The following is a 16,193-nucleotide window of genomic DNA, read 5'->3' on the forward strand; positions in this document are numbered from 1 at the left end:
AGTAAAAAAGAATTAAATTATGATTGGTTTGATATTTATCTTTTTTATCATATGAAAAGATCTTAGATTTCTGCATAAGATAATATATAAAAATGGTAATCCAAAAGCAGATCAGGGTTTACAATATGTATCATTTATGCATAATAACATACATATTATGTTTATTTATTGTTGCATAAACACAACTGAATAATGTGGATGTTTTATGGGGGGATCCAATGTGAGGAAACAGAAAATGCCAACAAATCACAGCTTCAATTCATATAAGGGAGAGGTGCAATCAGAACAAGGAATTTTGGATCAAAACAGCAAGCTGAGAAATTCAAAAATTATTCCCAGCTGTGGATGTTCATCTAAGTCTACCTTACAAGGTGGGTGTATTTATTACTGAGATTATGTATCTTCCTTGATTCCAGCACTATTAAAATACCATAGCAGTTACCAAGGATTCAGCATACAAATTTCATGGTTTGAAATTGTGTGGAATTTCTACACAGAACAGTCTTCATTGCTTCCAGTCCCTTCAGTTCTTCCACACAGGTCTGGTTCCAAGTTACTGGGGGAGTGGGAAAAGGGTGCCTGAGACTCCTATCCCACTATCTCTCCCTACTGCTAGCACCTCCTTCATACCCTCCCCACACACACACTGTTCCCTGCTTACAAGCCCTCCTGCTGTCCAAGCTCCCAAATGTACTTATCATCCTTATGCCCCTCCCACAATAGCACTGGGAAGTACATGCTGCTGGGAGATTGCATATTGAGAGGGATGCAAGGAAATGAGGGAAAGGCCTGCAGGCAAGCATTAGAGAAGGCACATGGGCAGGGGGGTAGGGGGGGATCTGCTGGAAGCTCCATACCTTAACAACTGCCCCCCACCTCTGGGTTTGCTGACCGAAGACGAAGACGAAGACGAAGACGAAGACGAAGACGAAGACGAAGACGAAGACGAAGACGAAGACGAAGACGAAGACGAAGACGAAGACGAAGACGAAGACGAAGACGAAGACGAAGACGAAGACGAAGACGAAGACGAAGACGAAGACGAAGACGAAGACGAAGACGAAGACGAAGACGAAGACGAAGACGAAGACGAAGACGAAGACGAAGACGAAGACGAAGACGAAGACGAAGACGAAGACGAAGACGAAGACGAAGACGAAGACGAAGACGAAGACGAAGACGAAGACGAAGACGAAGACGAAGACGAAGACGAAGACGAAGACGAAGACGAAGACGAAGACGAAGACGAAGACGAAGACGAAGACGAAGACGAAGACGAAGACGAAGACGAAGACGAAGACGAAGACGAAGACGAAGACGAAGACGAAGACGAAGACGAAGACGAAGACGAAGACGAAGACGAAGACGAAGACGAAGACGAAGACGAAGACGAAGACGAAGACGAAGACGAAGACGAAGACGAAGACGAAGACGAAGACGAAGACGAAGACGAAGACGAAGACGAAGACAAAGACAAAGACAAAGACAAAGACAAAGACAAAGACAAAGACAAAGACAAAGACAAAGACAAAGACAAAGACAAAGACAAAGACAAAGACAAAGACAAAGACAAAGACAAAGACAAAGACAAAGACAAAGACAAAGACAAAGACAAAGACAAAGACAAAGACAAAGACAAAGACAAAGACAAAGACAAAGACAAAGACAAAGACAAAGACAAAGACAAAGACAAAGACAAAGACAAAGACAAAGACAAAGACAAAGACAAAGACAAAGACAAAGACAAAGACAAAGACAAAGACAAAGACAAAGACAAAGACAAAGACAAAGACAAAGACAAAGACAAAGACAAAGACAAAGACAAAGACAAAGACAAAGACAAAGACAAAGACAAAGACAAAGACAAAGACAAAGACAAAGACAAAGACAAAGACAAAGACAAAGACAAAGACAAAGACAAAGACAAAGACAAAGACAAAGACAAAGACAAAGACAAAGACAAAGACAAAGACAAAGACAAAGACAAAGACAAAGACAAAGACAAAGACAAAGACAAAGACAAAGACAAAGACAAAGACAAAGACAAAGACAAAGACAAAGACAAAGACAAAGACAAAGACAAAGACAAAGACAAAGACAAAGACAAAGACAAAGACAAAGACAAAGACAAAGACAAAGACAAAGACAAAGACAAAGACAAAGACAAAGACAAAGACAAAGACAAAGACAAAGACAAAGACAAAGACAAAGACAAAGACAGCCGGGCCCCCGGGGGTCGCGGCTGCGCCGCTCCCCCCGACGCCCCCCGCCCCGCCTCCGGCGGGCCGGGGGCCCCCGGGGGTCGCGGCTGCGCCGCTCCCCCCGACGCCCCCCGCCCCGCCTCCGGCGGGCCGGGGGCCCCCGGGGGTCGCGGCTGCGCCGCTCCCCCCGACGCCCCCCGCCCCGCCTCCGGCGGGCCGGGGGCCCCCGGGGGTCGCGGCTGCGCCGCTCCCCCCGACGCCCCCCGCCCCGCCTCCGGCGGGCCGGGGGCCCCCGGGGGTCGCGGCTGCGCCGCTCCCCCCGACGCCCCCCGCCCCGCCTCCGGCGGGCCGGGGGCCCCCGGGGGTCGCGGCTGCGCCGCTCCCCCCGACGCCCCCCGCCCCGCCTCCGGCGGGCCGGGGGCCCCCGGGGGTCGCGGCTGCGCCGCTCCCCCCGACGCCCCCCGCCCCGCCTCCGGCGGGCCGGGGGCCCCCGGGGGTCGCGGCTGCGCCGCTCCCCCCGACGCCCCCCGCCCCGCCTCCGGCGGGCCGGGGGCCCCCGGGGGTCGCGGCTGCGCCGCTCCCCCCGACGCCCCCCGCCCCGCCTCCGGCGGGCCGGGGGCCCCCGGGGGTCGCGGCTGCGCCGCTCCCCCCGACGCCCCCCGCCCCGCCTCCGGCGGGCCGGGGGCCCCCGGGGGTCGCGGCTGCGCCGCTCCCCCCGACGCCCCCCGCCCCGCCTCCGGCGGGCCGGGGGCCCCCGGGGGTCGCGGCTGCGCCGCTCCCCCCGACGCCCCCCCGCCCCGCCTCCGGCGGGCCGGGGGCCCCCGGGGGTCGCGGCTGCGCCGCTCCCCCCGACGCCCCCCGCCCCGCCTCCGGCGGGCCGGGGGCCCCCGGGGGTCGCGGCTGCGCCGCTCCCCCCGACGCCCCCCGCCCCGCCTCCGGCGGGCCGGGGGCCCCCGGGGGTCGCGGCTGCGCCGCTCCCCCCGACGCCCCCCGCCCCGCCTCCGGCGGGCCGGGGGCCCCCGGGGGTCGCGGCTGCGCCGCTCCCCCCCGACGCCCCCCGCCCCGCCTCCGGCGGGCCGGGGGCCCCCGGGGGTCGCGGCTGCGCCGCTCCCCCCGACGCCCCCCGCCCCGCCTCCGGCGGGCCGGGGGCCCCCGGGGGTCGCGGCTGCGCCGCTCCCCCCGACGCCCCCCGCCCCGCCTCCGGCGGGCCGGGGGCCCCCGGGGGTCGCGGCTGCGCCGCTCCCCCCGACGCCCCCCGCCCCGCCTCCGGCGGGCCGGGGGCCCCCGGGGGTCGCGGCTGCGCCGCTCCCCCCGACGCCCCCCGCCCCGCCTCCGGCGGGCCGGGGGCCCCCGGGGGTCGCGGCTGCGCCGCTCCCCCCGACGCCCCCCGCCCCGCCTCCGGCGGGCCGGGGGCCCCCGGGGGTCGCGGCTGCGCCGCTCCCCCCGACGCCCCCCGCCCCGCCTCCGGCGGGCCGGGGGCCCCCGGGGGTCGCGGCTGCGCCGCTCCCCCCGACGCCCCCCGCCCCGCCTCCGGCGGGCCGGGGGCCCCCGGGGGTCGCGGCTGCGCCGCTCCCCCCGACGCCCCCCGCCCCGCCTCCGGCGGGCCGGGGGCCCCCGGGGGTCGCGGCTGCGCCGCTCCCCCCGACGCCCCCCGCCCCGCCTCCGGCGGGCCGGGGGCCCCCGGGGGTCGCGGCTGCGCCTTGGGCAAGTCAGTTATGGCTGCCCTGCAGGGAAGAGGCGAGTTGCTCGAGGAATTGGTGAAAAGATAGGTTATCGAAGCCATAAAACCCTTTGTTGACAAGCTGAATGAAACAGATCAAAGGGTGGGCTTAATTGAGAGCGATGTGAAAGCCATCAAGGAAGTAGCGGGGGGGGGGGCAGAGAAGTCTGCTCGGGAAAATGCATCACTTATGAGAGCAACGAACAAGGAGGTAAAGTTGGTGGAAAACCAGCTGATTGGGCTGCAAGTGGAGCGAACTCAGACCATTTTGCGTCTCCAGAATGTTAAAGAGGAGGAAAACGAGGATTTAAGGGATCTTGCCTCGGAACGTTTAGCGACACCCGCGAGGGCAACTAAAGAAGAAGTAAAAAGCGCCATTTTGGGAGCCTGTCGGGCATCTTCAAAATATGCAATGAAGCGGCAGCTGCCTCGCGAGATTGTTATTGAGTTTTCATCTAGGAGGGTCAGGGACATCATCCTATATAACTCATATAATGCGGACTTGGACTTTCTGGGAAATAAAGTCAAGATACTGAAGGACGTTCCATTTTTAGTTCGGAAGAGAAGAATCAAGTATAAAAGGCTGGCGGCTCTTTTGAGGGATCGTGGCATAAAGTACAAATGGCTATTTCCGGAAGGAATCGGGTTTAGTTATAAAGATCAAGCTTACAAGATTAATTCGGAAGATCAGCTAAGGGATTTTGTGGACAAAAACCAAGAATTTGAGCAAAACAACAAGCAAAAAGAAGAAGATTCGAAGCCTGAAGGGAGGGGGGAGGCAACGAGCGCTGCGGCTGCAGCTGCTCAGAGAGAACTGCGTCCGAGGCCCAGGAGGGGGGAAAAGATTTAATTTGAACTGTAATTTGTATTTTGTAAGATTAACCATTCCATCAGTATTTTATTAAGCTTTATTTTTCAATTATGGCAGTATGAAGGGAAAGCATTGAAGTGTAGTGTTTAGTGTTTGTAGGCTGCCTTCCCCTTTTTTCCACCCCTCCCTTCCCCCTCTCTTTTCCCCCCCTTCTTTTCCTCCCCTTGTACTATTGTAGTTTTTTGTAGTTTACTGTTTTAGATGTTAAAAATAATATATATATATATATATATATATATATATTTTAAAAAAAAGATGTTTGGGATATAAACTTCCCTGTGTACCAAGTACCTGGTTCCAGGTCACAGTGTTAGCAAATATGAATGCTGTGCTGTCACAGGATGGCATTGTTAACGATATCAAAAGGCACTAAGAAGTACAGGAAAACAAACAAGAATGCAGTTTCCAAATAAGAGGATCAGTGTAGGGCATTCATCAGGGCAACAAATGATCTAAGGGCCAAGCTACACATGACGAATGACACTTGAACAGCAAGTGTATTTCTCCCTGTTCACTTGCCCTCCACTCAATCCACTTGCCGTTCAAGTGTCATTCGTCATGTGTAGCTTGGCCCTCAGTCTGCCATGATGATGGCAACAATCAGACTGAAATGGATCATCTTTATGACTTGGCAACGGGGGTGGACAGGGTTGCCAAAGAAGCCATGGAAAATGGTTCTTCACCATTGGTCCCATCCCTCTTCCATCAACACTGCCTCATCTGGAGGAGATCCAACAGATAATGGGCTAATATGCAAGTACAAGCCAGCAGCAGGAGGCAGCACCACAGTGAAGCCAAGGACTATTGCTGCCTGTCTCCCTCGGCTCGTCTTTGCCTCACTTGCCTCATCATTGGTCGTTTGTGGCTGCAGCACCAGGCTTTTCTGCACCACTAGACCACTGGCTGATTCTTGCCTAGCCAGCCTTATTGGCCCTCCTGGCTGCCTGGGCACTGACGTGTGTGTGTGTTGTGTGCAGACAAGTGGTACCCCAGACCACCCTCCCATAGGAAATTTTCTCCTAGAGGCCATAATGGCGTTTCTTTAGTGCCCGTTCCGGGAGCTTTTTGGCATGGAAATGGTTAATTGAAGGGTGCCAGTCCAGAGTTTTCATTTCTAAAATATTGTTCTGGAGTGTGTGTCTAACACATCCCACTGCTTTTTGTAGCACTGGCCTTTCTTTAGTGCCCGTTCCGGGCTGTTTTGTGCTGTTCCGGGAGCTTTTTGGCATGGAACGGGTTAATAAAAGCGGGGCAGTCCAGAGTTTTCATTTCTAAAATATTGTTCTGGAGTGTCTCTAACACATGCCACTGCTTTTTGTGACACTGGCCTTTCATTAATAAAATAGTGATTAATATTTTATGGTCCTATCATTTCATAGTGCTGGTTCCGGCCTGTTCCGTATTGTTCCAGGAACATTTTAGCAGGGAAAGGGTTAATAAAAGCATGATATTTTCATGTTCTCATTTCTAAAATATTGTTCTCCATTGTCTTTAACAGATACAACTGTTTTTTGTGGTACCAGTATTTGTTTAATGCTGGTTCTGGCTTTTACTCTTTTCCTTTTGACTGTCTCCTTCAATCATTGTCTTCTCCTAGCAAGAGAATTCTCTGTTTCGTCTGGCATTCCCTCCCTGATCTTACTCCCTTTCCATGTTTCTATGTTTGTTTTAATTGTCTTGTACATATGTGTTTTTAACTTGTTTTAAATGTTGTTATTGGTCGCCCCTTGGAGGTCAAAAGTTAGGTGGAAAGGCAGCCTTGTCTAGCACTGTTTTAAATAAACAAAATAATAAAACATCTCCCTTGAAGTAAGGGGGAAAGTCGGTGCAAGCTTTCAGGACTGTTGTCTATGCGGCCGGATGTCAGAGGAAACTCAAGAGTCCTATCTCCCTCGAAGGATAAAGAGCCAGGCCTCTCAAGCGCGCCTCTTTACATGTGAGCCCCGGCAGCTATTCTGAGCATTACGGTAGTGTCTGGAAGCGTCGGAGGACTCTGCTGGGGGAAGGCGGAGCTTCCGACGTGGCAGCGGCTCAATCGGAGCGGAGAACGCCAAGCGCATCAGTGAAGGGGAGGAGGATCCGGAGCTCCGGCTGGAAACGCCAGGGCTGTTCTAGAAAGTGTGAAGCCCGGGGCTGCGTGTTCTTGGCTGAGCCGGCGAAGCCGCTTCGCGCCAGCGGGGCAGATTGGGCGCACTCCCTCGGGCCGCTTCAGGAGCTGCTTGGACGCCGGTTGCCGGGAGCCAGATCGGCTCCTGCAGCTCCTTTGCCGCTGCTACACGGAGTGGTTGTTCTCCAGGTAGCTCTGCCGGCCGTCTCTCGCCCGCCCCGTCTTCCCTGTTCTCTCTGACCTCCTGGGAAACGCGCCCTTCTCTTTGCTCCAGCATGGCCCGGTCACTTCGCGTGGCTTGTGCGCACGGGACACATCCCAAGCCGCCGGCACCATGCTGGACTAACAGGCGCAATGGGAAAGTGGCAGGGATGACTTGACCGCTAGGACGAGCCTTAGCTCCGAAGGCTTCCTCTAGGTAAACTTCTGTCTAACTTGTTTTCAGGGGCTCGACTGGCAAGGCGATCACCGCACCTCCTCGGCGGTAATCACAGGTAAACCCTTTCCGCGTTAAACTTCTATACTGGTGTGCAGTACACGCTTCGATGGGGCGGTCTTGTCGAAAACTTATTGAGGGCTCGGGGCGGGGCAGGGGGGGGCTTCTTACCTAGGAAATGCGGATGGAAGCAGGGCACTTGTTTCTCGGGTAAACTGTAGCTTGAGCGGGTTTAAACCTATTGGAAGCTATAACATCTGTTTGGCTGGAAGTGTTTTTATGCAGTGCATCACAGCGTTCAGGAAGGAACAGTTGAGAGACCCTTCCGGATCTGAATGCAGCAAAAACGTGTGCACAGGCTGGAAGGGTTGGCTGTTGAAAAGATGCTGAGAGAGGCCCCTCTGGTTGAGGGCCAAGCTACACATGATGAATGACACTTGAACAGCAAGTGTATTTCTCCCTGTTCACTTGCCCTCCACTTAATCCACTTGCCGTTCAAGTGTCATTCGTCATGTGTAGCTTGGCCCTGAGTGAGGGTGTTTGAGAACGTCATAGTGAGAACTGATCGGTTCAGGGAAATAGTATCAAATGGTGTGGTAGTGTTTGAGGAAGAGATCCACGTGGAGATATTCATAGACTGTCCTGGTTCAGCTGAGGGTGTGAAAAAGAAGGGTATTGTGAATGGCAGGGGCGGGGGATAGAACGTGAGCAAAACTGAGGAAGCAAGCATAGTTAATAATGCTTCCCAAAGTGTGTGATTTCTGAACTGGAGAAGGAATCTGGAACAGAACACTGCCAACTGATCTTGCACTTACAGCCTTTTTCTGATAGAAGAACTTATATGGAACATCATAAACTTATTTGCTGCTTGAAAAAGCTGGGGGGAGAGAGGGAATGAGCATCGCGGCCTCACTTCTTCCCTTTGGTTGTGGGCATCAGTATTCTGTTCTTGCCCTTTTCTGTGCATCGCCTTTTGCTCCTCCTCCTTTCCCACTTGGTTTGAAGTTCTCCAGAGATACAATACAGCTTCTTGAACGGGTTTTTAAATGTGACAATGAAGGCTGTGCCCTTTCACTCTTGGCTCCCAAAAGAAAGCATGAAACACAGATTTCTTTTGACAGTGATAGATCTTCTCTTAAGGGACAAATGAAATCCTTACAGGAATGTTTCCTTATCTGTATTAGCCTGGTTGTATGGATTGTTCCACAGGTTTGCTATATACAGCCAACTTGCAGCATGGTGTAGGCAGATGTGCAATGTAAAACTGACCAGAAAATTTCTGCGCAAGCCATGTAAAAGTAGCATTACAGAGGCTGAAATTTGAGTAGATTGTGGCACAGATGTTCACTTTTTCTCATCCAGCAGTAGTCTCTGGTCAAATTATACAGGTTTTTTTTCTAAAAAAAGGTTGTGTGGCAGCAATAATAAATGTGCCGAATAGAAATAGCAGTAGTTTTATCATAATTCCATCCAGTCTTTCAGGCTATTTGTCTATAGTATCTTCAGGGTGTTGAATGTCAAGATTCTTTTAGACCATTGTTAATGATTATGTAACTCTAGTTACAAGCACTGGAAAAATCCTTAAACCCAGTAAGGAAAGTCCACATAATAAACAGACCCCAAAATGCAAAACTTGTTACAGCAATCCACCATGGGCACTAGAACATCCCAAAGGATATACTCTGCCAGCTGGAGTTTTTGAATCACTAATGTAGTTTCTCTGCATTACATGTTCACATTCAGCCACATTCATGATCCACAAATGCTATGGTTTGCATTTTCCAAGAATCCAAATAAGATTAGATGAAATCCAACTACAGTTAAGTACTTTCTGGTCTGATTGATTTGTGGGAGAAAGTTCAGCATACTTTTATTTCTCTGTTGAAACCAGTAGGACTGAAAACAGCTCAACTGTGGCAGGATTATGTCCATCACTGTATGCAAATTCTGTCTTTTCCTGTCTAAAACCAAGCTTGCTATATCAGATTTTTAAAAAAGCAGCTCTGTATATATATTTTTGCAAGCACATTATTATTATTATTATTATTATTATTATTATTATTATTATTATTATTATTATTATTATGGTATCTGTTATTAACTCCTTGTCTTCATCAAAATTATAGTGCTTTACATTCAGTCATGCATAGGTACAGAGACTGACTGACTGAAATACAAGGCAATATCCTTCTGTCAGCCCCTGGCAGTTAGGTCCCTCAAGCCCTCCACAGTTAACTTGCAGGTGTTCCAGTTGAAGTAGCTTTATTGAAATCCATACAGTACAGGTGTTCACTCAAAGGTGGTAATTGGCAGAAGTGAAAATTCAAACAAAGGCATAACTAATTATAGAGAAACTTCCCACCCTCCGGGGTCCGTTCACATTCTGGCGCGAAACCCCCAAGAGGTTGCATGGGAACAGATTAGTTTAGACTACATGAAGTACAAAGCAAAATATCCCAGTCTGGGAAGAGAGATAATGTCCGCTGCTAGCAGCTCTCTTTCAAGGACACATGGAGAAGGAAGTGAAAGTACATATTTTCAACAGATAAACGGAGAGGCCCACTGGCCCTCCTGCAATTAATATTAGCAGTTAAGACACTCTCAGATGATCTACACAGAATACAGAGAATATAACTCTGGCAAACAGCCTTGACCAGTACAAAATGCAGAATACAATCATGGCAGGTATGCTGGCATACATGACACATTCTTTTATAACATCTCCTAGCATGTATTATTTCTTCATTCTTGTTTTTAAATATTGATTTATTAAGATATGGTCTGTCCATGACTGGGTGAATGAATAATGGCTTTCATTGTTCATATTTATATAATTATACTTGGCTTTTTTATAGTTTCAAACACAAATATTAAAGTTCTGCTTTAGATATATGGTCAATGTGAAATTGAATTTATTTTTAATTGCCAAACAAATATTCAGATGCAATAAACAAATCCTTCCTCATTTTCCTACTTCCTGTTTTTTCCCTTTTAAATTTCTAATTTATTGTTAAACCTGTCTCTCCTTGTCCATTCAGTTTTTTGACAAAACAACACAGAAATTTTGCCCATATTTCTTGTCCTTTCAGGTGAGACTTGGACCTCGTGCATGAATGGTTAGAAAATTAAAAGATGCTTTTCTTTCTGAGCTGGACCCTGGAACTTCAAGGACTGCTTTAGAATGTCACTCTTGTTCTTCTATACACAATAAATGAAAGAGAAATAATGGAAGTTTGTGGAGCAAACTTAACTGTTACAACTGACTGTTATAAAATGATTCATATTTATATGACATTTCATATTACTCTTTCTAAGTTTTATACATACATACACCTTCGCCATTTGCAGATTCATGACTTACAATTTCACTTATGGTCTTCAATCATGTGAGCTTTCTTGCTTATTTTTACTTCCTTCAAGCGATCATGATAATCATAACATCATTAAATGTTATAAAAATCTGGTCATTCTGCTACTGCTTCCTAGGATTGGTGGATGTCTCCGTTTTCTGTAACTCCAGGAACGGATCCCTACAAATAGTGAGGATTTACTGTATTTATAAACTGTTGACATATATCCAAGGTTAGGTAAGGTAAAGGTAGTCCCCTGTGCAAGCACTGAGTCATTACTGACCCATGGGGAGACGTTGCATCACGACATTTTCTTTTCTTTTTTTTGTTATGGGGTGCTTTGCCATTGCCTTCCCCAGTCATGTACACTTTACCCCCAGGAAACTGGGTATTCTTTTTACCGACCTCAGAAGGATGGAAGGCTGAGTCAACCTTGAGCCGGCTACCTGAACCTGGCTTCTGCCAGGATCGAACTCAGGTTGTGAGCAGAGCTTGGGCTGCAGTACTGCAGCTTACCACTCTGCGCCACAGGGAAGGCAATGGCAAACCACCCTGTAAAACATGTGCCAAGAAAACGTTGTGATGCGACATCCCCCATGGGTCAGTAGTGATGTGCTTGCAGAGGGGACTATCTTTACCTACCCAAGGGTAGATCTGTGCATTTAAAGTCCTTGGAGGAAGGGCTTTATTGGTTTGCTACATAGGGCTTGTTTGCTGAAGAATACTTAAAAGATATGGAAAATGTTCCATAGTCATAGACAACTTTTAAAATAAATGTTTCTTAATGATTAATCTGAGATCCTTAGCATATTTATTTTTCTTGGTACTTGTTTCCAAGTGTTTTAAAAATTGGCTTTGAGAGATGTTTTCTTGAAAAATCTTGTGTATTTCGAGACTGTTTTCAGATTTATATGAAGGGATGTTGCATATTAGCATTCTGGGCTGTGAATAGCAAAAAGCCAGTTATTTTATCTGGTACGCCAAAGTCTTGGCTAGCTCCAGTTGTGGAAGATAAAGCTTACAATTTGGCCTACATAGATTTTCTTTACACTTGCTGTTAAATTTGATCAGTTCATACAGCCACCTCCATGTTAGGATTTCTCAGGATAAAATAGAAGAACTGCTGGATTTTAAAGTATCATAACTTATGCTTTTTGTGTGTGTGGAGGTTTAAAAATACTTCAACACATTTTACTTTCTTTTGTAACTTAAAAGAGAATTGCATAACTAAAGCTATCTCCAGATTACGAATGCTATTGGAATAAAAACCTTGCTTTTTGTGCAAACAAACAGCATTTTAGGCAACACGTCTCCATATGCCATTTATGAAGAAAAGAAAAAAAACTTGGAGGCCTTCAAGTTTCTCTACTGATTGTTCAGCATTTAAATGTTTAATTATTTGCAGATGCACATTAAACACTTGGCAGGAGGGGTGGTGATGCAGGCATGTAAAAAAGTTGTGTGCAGTGCTTTAGGGTTATAATTCTGAAGGGAGGAGTCAGCTGGAAGACAGTTATCTTTGGGGAAAGAGGGACTGACAAGATGAAGGTCCTTGGCTTCAACAAGTAAATGTAACCTCTTGCTGTTAGCAAGAACTGCTAGTGTACAGTTATGGAGCTCCTGGGTCCCAGAGATTCCAGTGTATCTATAGTAATTGGGAATAAATATGTGGCAATACAGTTTGATGACAAAAATGGATATTGTTGTACTCAGCCTGTTGTACCCAAAGAGCCTCATATGCACCCTCCTTTCTCCCTTTTCTCCTTTACTGTACTCCCCTTTCCCTCTCCTCCTTTTTACCAGGAAGAATAAAAGACAGAATGGGAAATCACACATTTATTGAAATCAGAGATCTTGGTAACATTGGAAGATTCCTCAGCTCTTGAACGCAGAATTTCCAGTTCAGAGTCCATTCAGTATCCAGGAGGTGGAGCAGGGCGATTATCATTTAAACAAAGCCCTAGTGCCGTTTGATGTTATCTACTCTTAATACCCATTGTTGTGGCATTTCTAAGTAACTGTATTTAATGCATTACAGATATGTTCCTTTTGTCCCCCTTTTGTTATCCCCTTCCCTACACGATTTCCTCTCCCTCCTCCTGGTAGCCCTCATATCCTTACCTTTCCTCTTTTCCACCTATCCTCTTTTCCGCCCACCAACTAACCAGTCTTTTATCTGACCCCAATTATTTATTTACTTCATTAATGCCCCACCTTTCACCCCAATGGGAACTCAAAGCATCTTATATCATTCTGCTCACCTCCATTTTATCCTTATAACAACCCTCTAAGGTTGGTTAGGCTGGGAGTATGCGACTGGCCAGGTCCCCGTGAGATTCCATGGCAGACTGGGCACTCAAACCTGTGTCTCCTAGATTCTAGTCTGTAACTAACCACAACATAACACTGTTGATTCACTCTGTGGAGCAAGCTGAGCCTCAGCTACACTAGCAGCATTGCAGAGATTCAGTTTATACCTAGCTGGCAGCAGTGGCTGTGTGGCTACAGGTTCCTCATCCTCTTGGAGAAGAGTGACAAGTGGAATGCCTCAGGGATTGGTCCTGGGACCTATTGTGTTCAGCATTTTTATAAATGATTTGGATGAAGGAATAGAAGGAATGGTTATTAAAGTTGCAGATGATACTAAATTGGAAGGGGTAGCAAATATGATAGAAGACCGAGTCAGGAAGGATACAGGATGATCTTGACAGGCTGGAAAACTGAGCTAAAACAAAATGCACTTCACTGGAGATAAATGCAAAGTTCTGCCTTTAAGTAGGAAAAATCAAACGCATAATTATAGGATGGGGGAGACTTGCCTTGGCAGTAGTATGTGCAAAAAGGATCTAGGGGTCTTAGTAGACTATACACTGAACATGAGTCAGCAATGTGGTGTGGTAGTGAAAAAGGCAAATGTGAGTTTGGGCTTTATCAACAGAAGTATAGTGTCCAGATCATGCAAAGTGATGGTATCTCTCTACTCTGCTCGGATTAGACCTCACCTAGAGTATTGTGTCCAATTTTGGGCACCACAATATAAGAAGGATATAGACAAGCTGGAACATGTCCAGAGGAGGGCAGCAAAGATGATGAGGGGTCTGGAGACCAAATCCTATGAGGAAAGGTTGAAGGAGCTCGGAATGTTTAGCCCGGAGAGGACATAACCATATTCAAGTACTTGAAGGGTACATAAAGAGTATGGCACAGAGTTGTTTTCTGTTGCCCCAGAAGGTCAGGCCAGAACGAACGGGTTGAAATTAAATCGAAAGAGTTTTTGGCTAAAAAAAATTGGCTTTAAAAATTTGACTGTACATACTAGAAATGATAAGTGCAAGTTTGAACAGCTATGTGAAAGACTAAAGAGCTATGTGAAAGATTACTCTCCAGGGTAAATGTTTAAGTATAAAAGAATAGTAAAATAGATTGTTCTTGAGTTCTGTACCTGTGATGTCTGAAGATACCTTAGGATAGTATTCTTTGGAAAGAATTTCTTTGAGCTGGAGAAAATCTGCTGAGTGCAGAAGAATACCTCAGTAAAAAACGTCCTACAGTTTTAAAACTCAGGCTTTGGATTGTATCCAGCATAGTATTTTTATAATCTATATTTTGTCACTTGCACTATCCATTTGAATGCATCAGTCCTTTGCACAGTTAATTTGGCTAAGTCTTGCTGGACACGGATTTATTTTTGGGTAATCATGCGTGGGATCATGCTTTTAGCCACATAACTGGAACCCTCAGGTCTTAACAGCAGCGAGGCATATGTTTTGCGTTTAATATGCTTTGGTCTCTTAAACAGCAAACCCCTTTGGTTTAAATGAGAAATATAATGTGTGTTCAGTGATTGAAATGCTGGTGTTCCTCTTCACTGCTTAACTACGTGACAGTAGTAGAAACTGAAAGTACCCATGTGAGAGAAAAGTTCATAGGCCCAGAGCAAGGCCTACGCTGTCTAACCTCAAATTGCTGTTTATGAGACCAGCCTCTATGGCTTCGGTAAATGACCACACCTCTGAAGCAAATACCAGGAGTCGTGTATAAGAGAAGCAGGCATTCATCAAAATTAGGATGGTTAAACTGCGTAATATCAGAGTTTAAATTTAGATACATGGTGAGGCAAGGTTTTATTTTAGTTTGGATATCAGGTAGTTATCAAGGTTATCAGAACAGGAGCTCTGGAAAGAGACTGTTGCTATTGGGCAGAGCTATCACCACCTGATGTGCTCCTCCCCTTTAGCTCCCAGAAACATAAAGGGAAGCTTGATTGTGGAAGGAAGTGCCTGAAGAGAGACTATTGTCATTGAGGCAGAGCTTTTACCCCCTGTTCTACTCCCTTCCCCTCTGAATTAGTCTGTTGATGATGGGTAGATTTGTTGTGTTTAATGTTTTGTTGTTAATATTCTTATGTGAGTCTCCATTCAGTGCAGAAATGCAGAATTTTATTTTCTAAATGCTGGAGGCCAGCGCCATTCCCCACCCCCCTCGCCCCCAGAATCTGTGGCTAGAAGTGTGCCTGGGCCAAAAGGCATCTGCTTCAAAGGTCTGTAAAATTTAACCCTGATGTCTGCTTGAAACTTAGAGGGTCTTTAGATTAGAGGGAGGACTGTGGACAAATTTGGTGCTATTTAAGAACAGCTGCCCCAGAGCCTCAATTTGGATTCCCATTGAAAATAATGGTCTTGGTTTTTTTAAAAACATATTTGAATCCTGAACTGTAATGGCCTACCATGAAATGATCATGGTAAAGTCTTGGTAAAGGTTTCTCCCCCAAATCCAAAATTATAGCAGGTTTTTTTTTTTTTTTTGCTGCACACCCTAATGGAGACTTAAAGAAGTTTACAGCATTCTCCTCTCTTCTGTTTTATCCTTACAACAACCTTGTCAGGTATCCCTGTCAGCATTCTCCTCTCTTCTGTTTTATCCTCACAACAAGTTAGACTGAGAATATGTAAGTGACCCATGGTCGCCCAGTAACTTCCACAGTAGACTGATAATTCAAGCCTGTCTCCCCCAGATTCTAGTCTGAAACTCTAACCACTGTACTAAACTGGTGTTTGTGGATTGATTGTTGTAGAAAGGGCAGTAAGCAGCCAGTCTTGGGTGAGTCATGCATGTCGCAAAGTATCAAGTTGCTCAACAGTTGCTGTCGGGCCTGGCCACAGTCCCTGAAGGGCTAAAATAGCCCTGGAAAGGGCCCTCCCCCTCCCTTACATTGACAGAAATCAAGGCTTGAAGGCTGACAATATTGTTATAGCTGCCTACCAATGGTCACTGAGGGCGTTCATTTCTTAAAGCTATAGGTACTGCTTATATTTGTTTGCTTGTTTTTAATTTCTTTATTGGCTTTAGATTTAAGATTTTTCTGCAAACCTGGCACTTTTTTCAGATTTATAGAAAGATCTCTGCTCATGGTTCCAGTCTCTGGATTTAAGCATCCACAGATTTGGCCGTATTGAGAATTAGATATATTGATAATTCCTATGTATTCTATAGACATAAAGAAAATAT

At 47.2% G+C, this 16,193-nt stretch overlaps 1 protein-coding gene across 2 annotated transcripts in view; it reads left to right on the forward strand.

Annotated features, from left to right (window-relative positions):
- The first annotated feature begins 6,870 nt into the window (after positions 1-6,870).
- P4HA2 (prolyl 4-hydroxylase subunit alpha 2) overlaps positions 6,871-16,193 on the forward strand; it is a 47,408-nt gene continuing 38,085 nt past the window's right edge. For both annotated transcript variants that reach the window (XM_054976288.1, XM_054976287.1), the window contains exons 1-2: positions 6,871-7,088; positions 7,345-7,393. The gene's annotated coding sequence lies outside the window, so the exon portion shown is untranslated. The remainder of the gene's footprint in view (positions 7,089-7,344; positions 7,394-16,193) is intronic.

This window comes from Eublepharis macularius, chromosome 4, assembly GCF_028583425.1.
Source record: "Eublepharis macularius isolate TG4126 chromosome 4, MPM_Emac_v1.0, whole genome shotgun sequence".
NCBI lineage: Eukaryota > Metazoa > Chordata > Lepidosauria > Squamata > Eublepharidae > Eublepharis > Eublepharis macularius.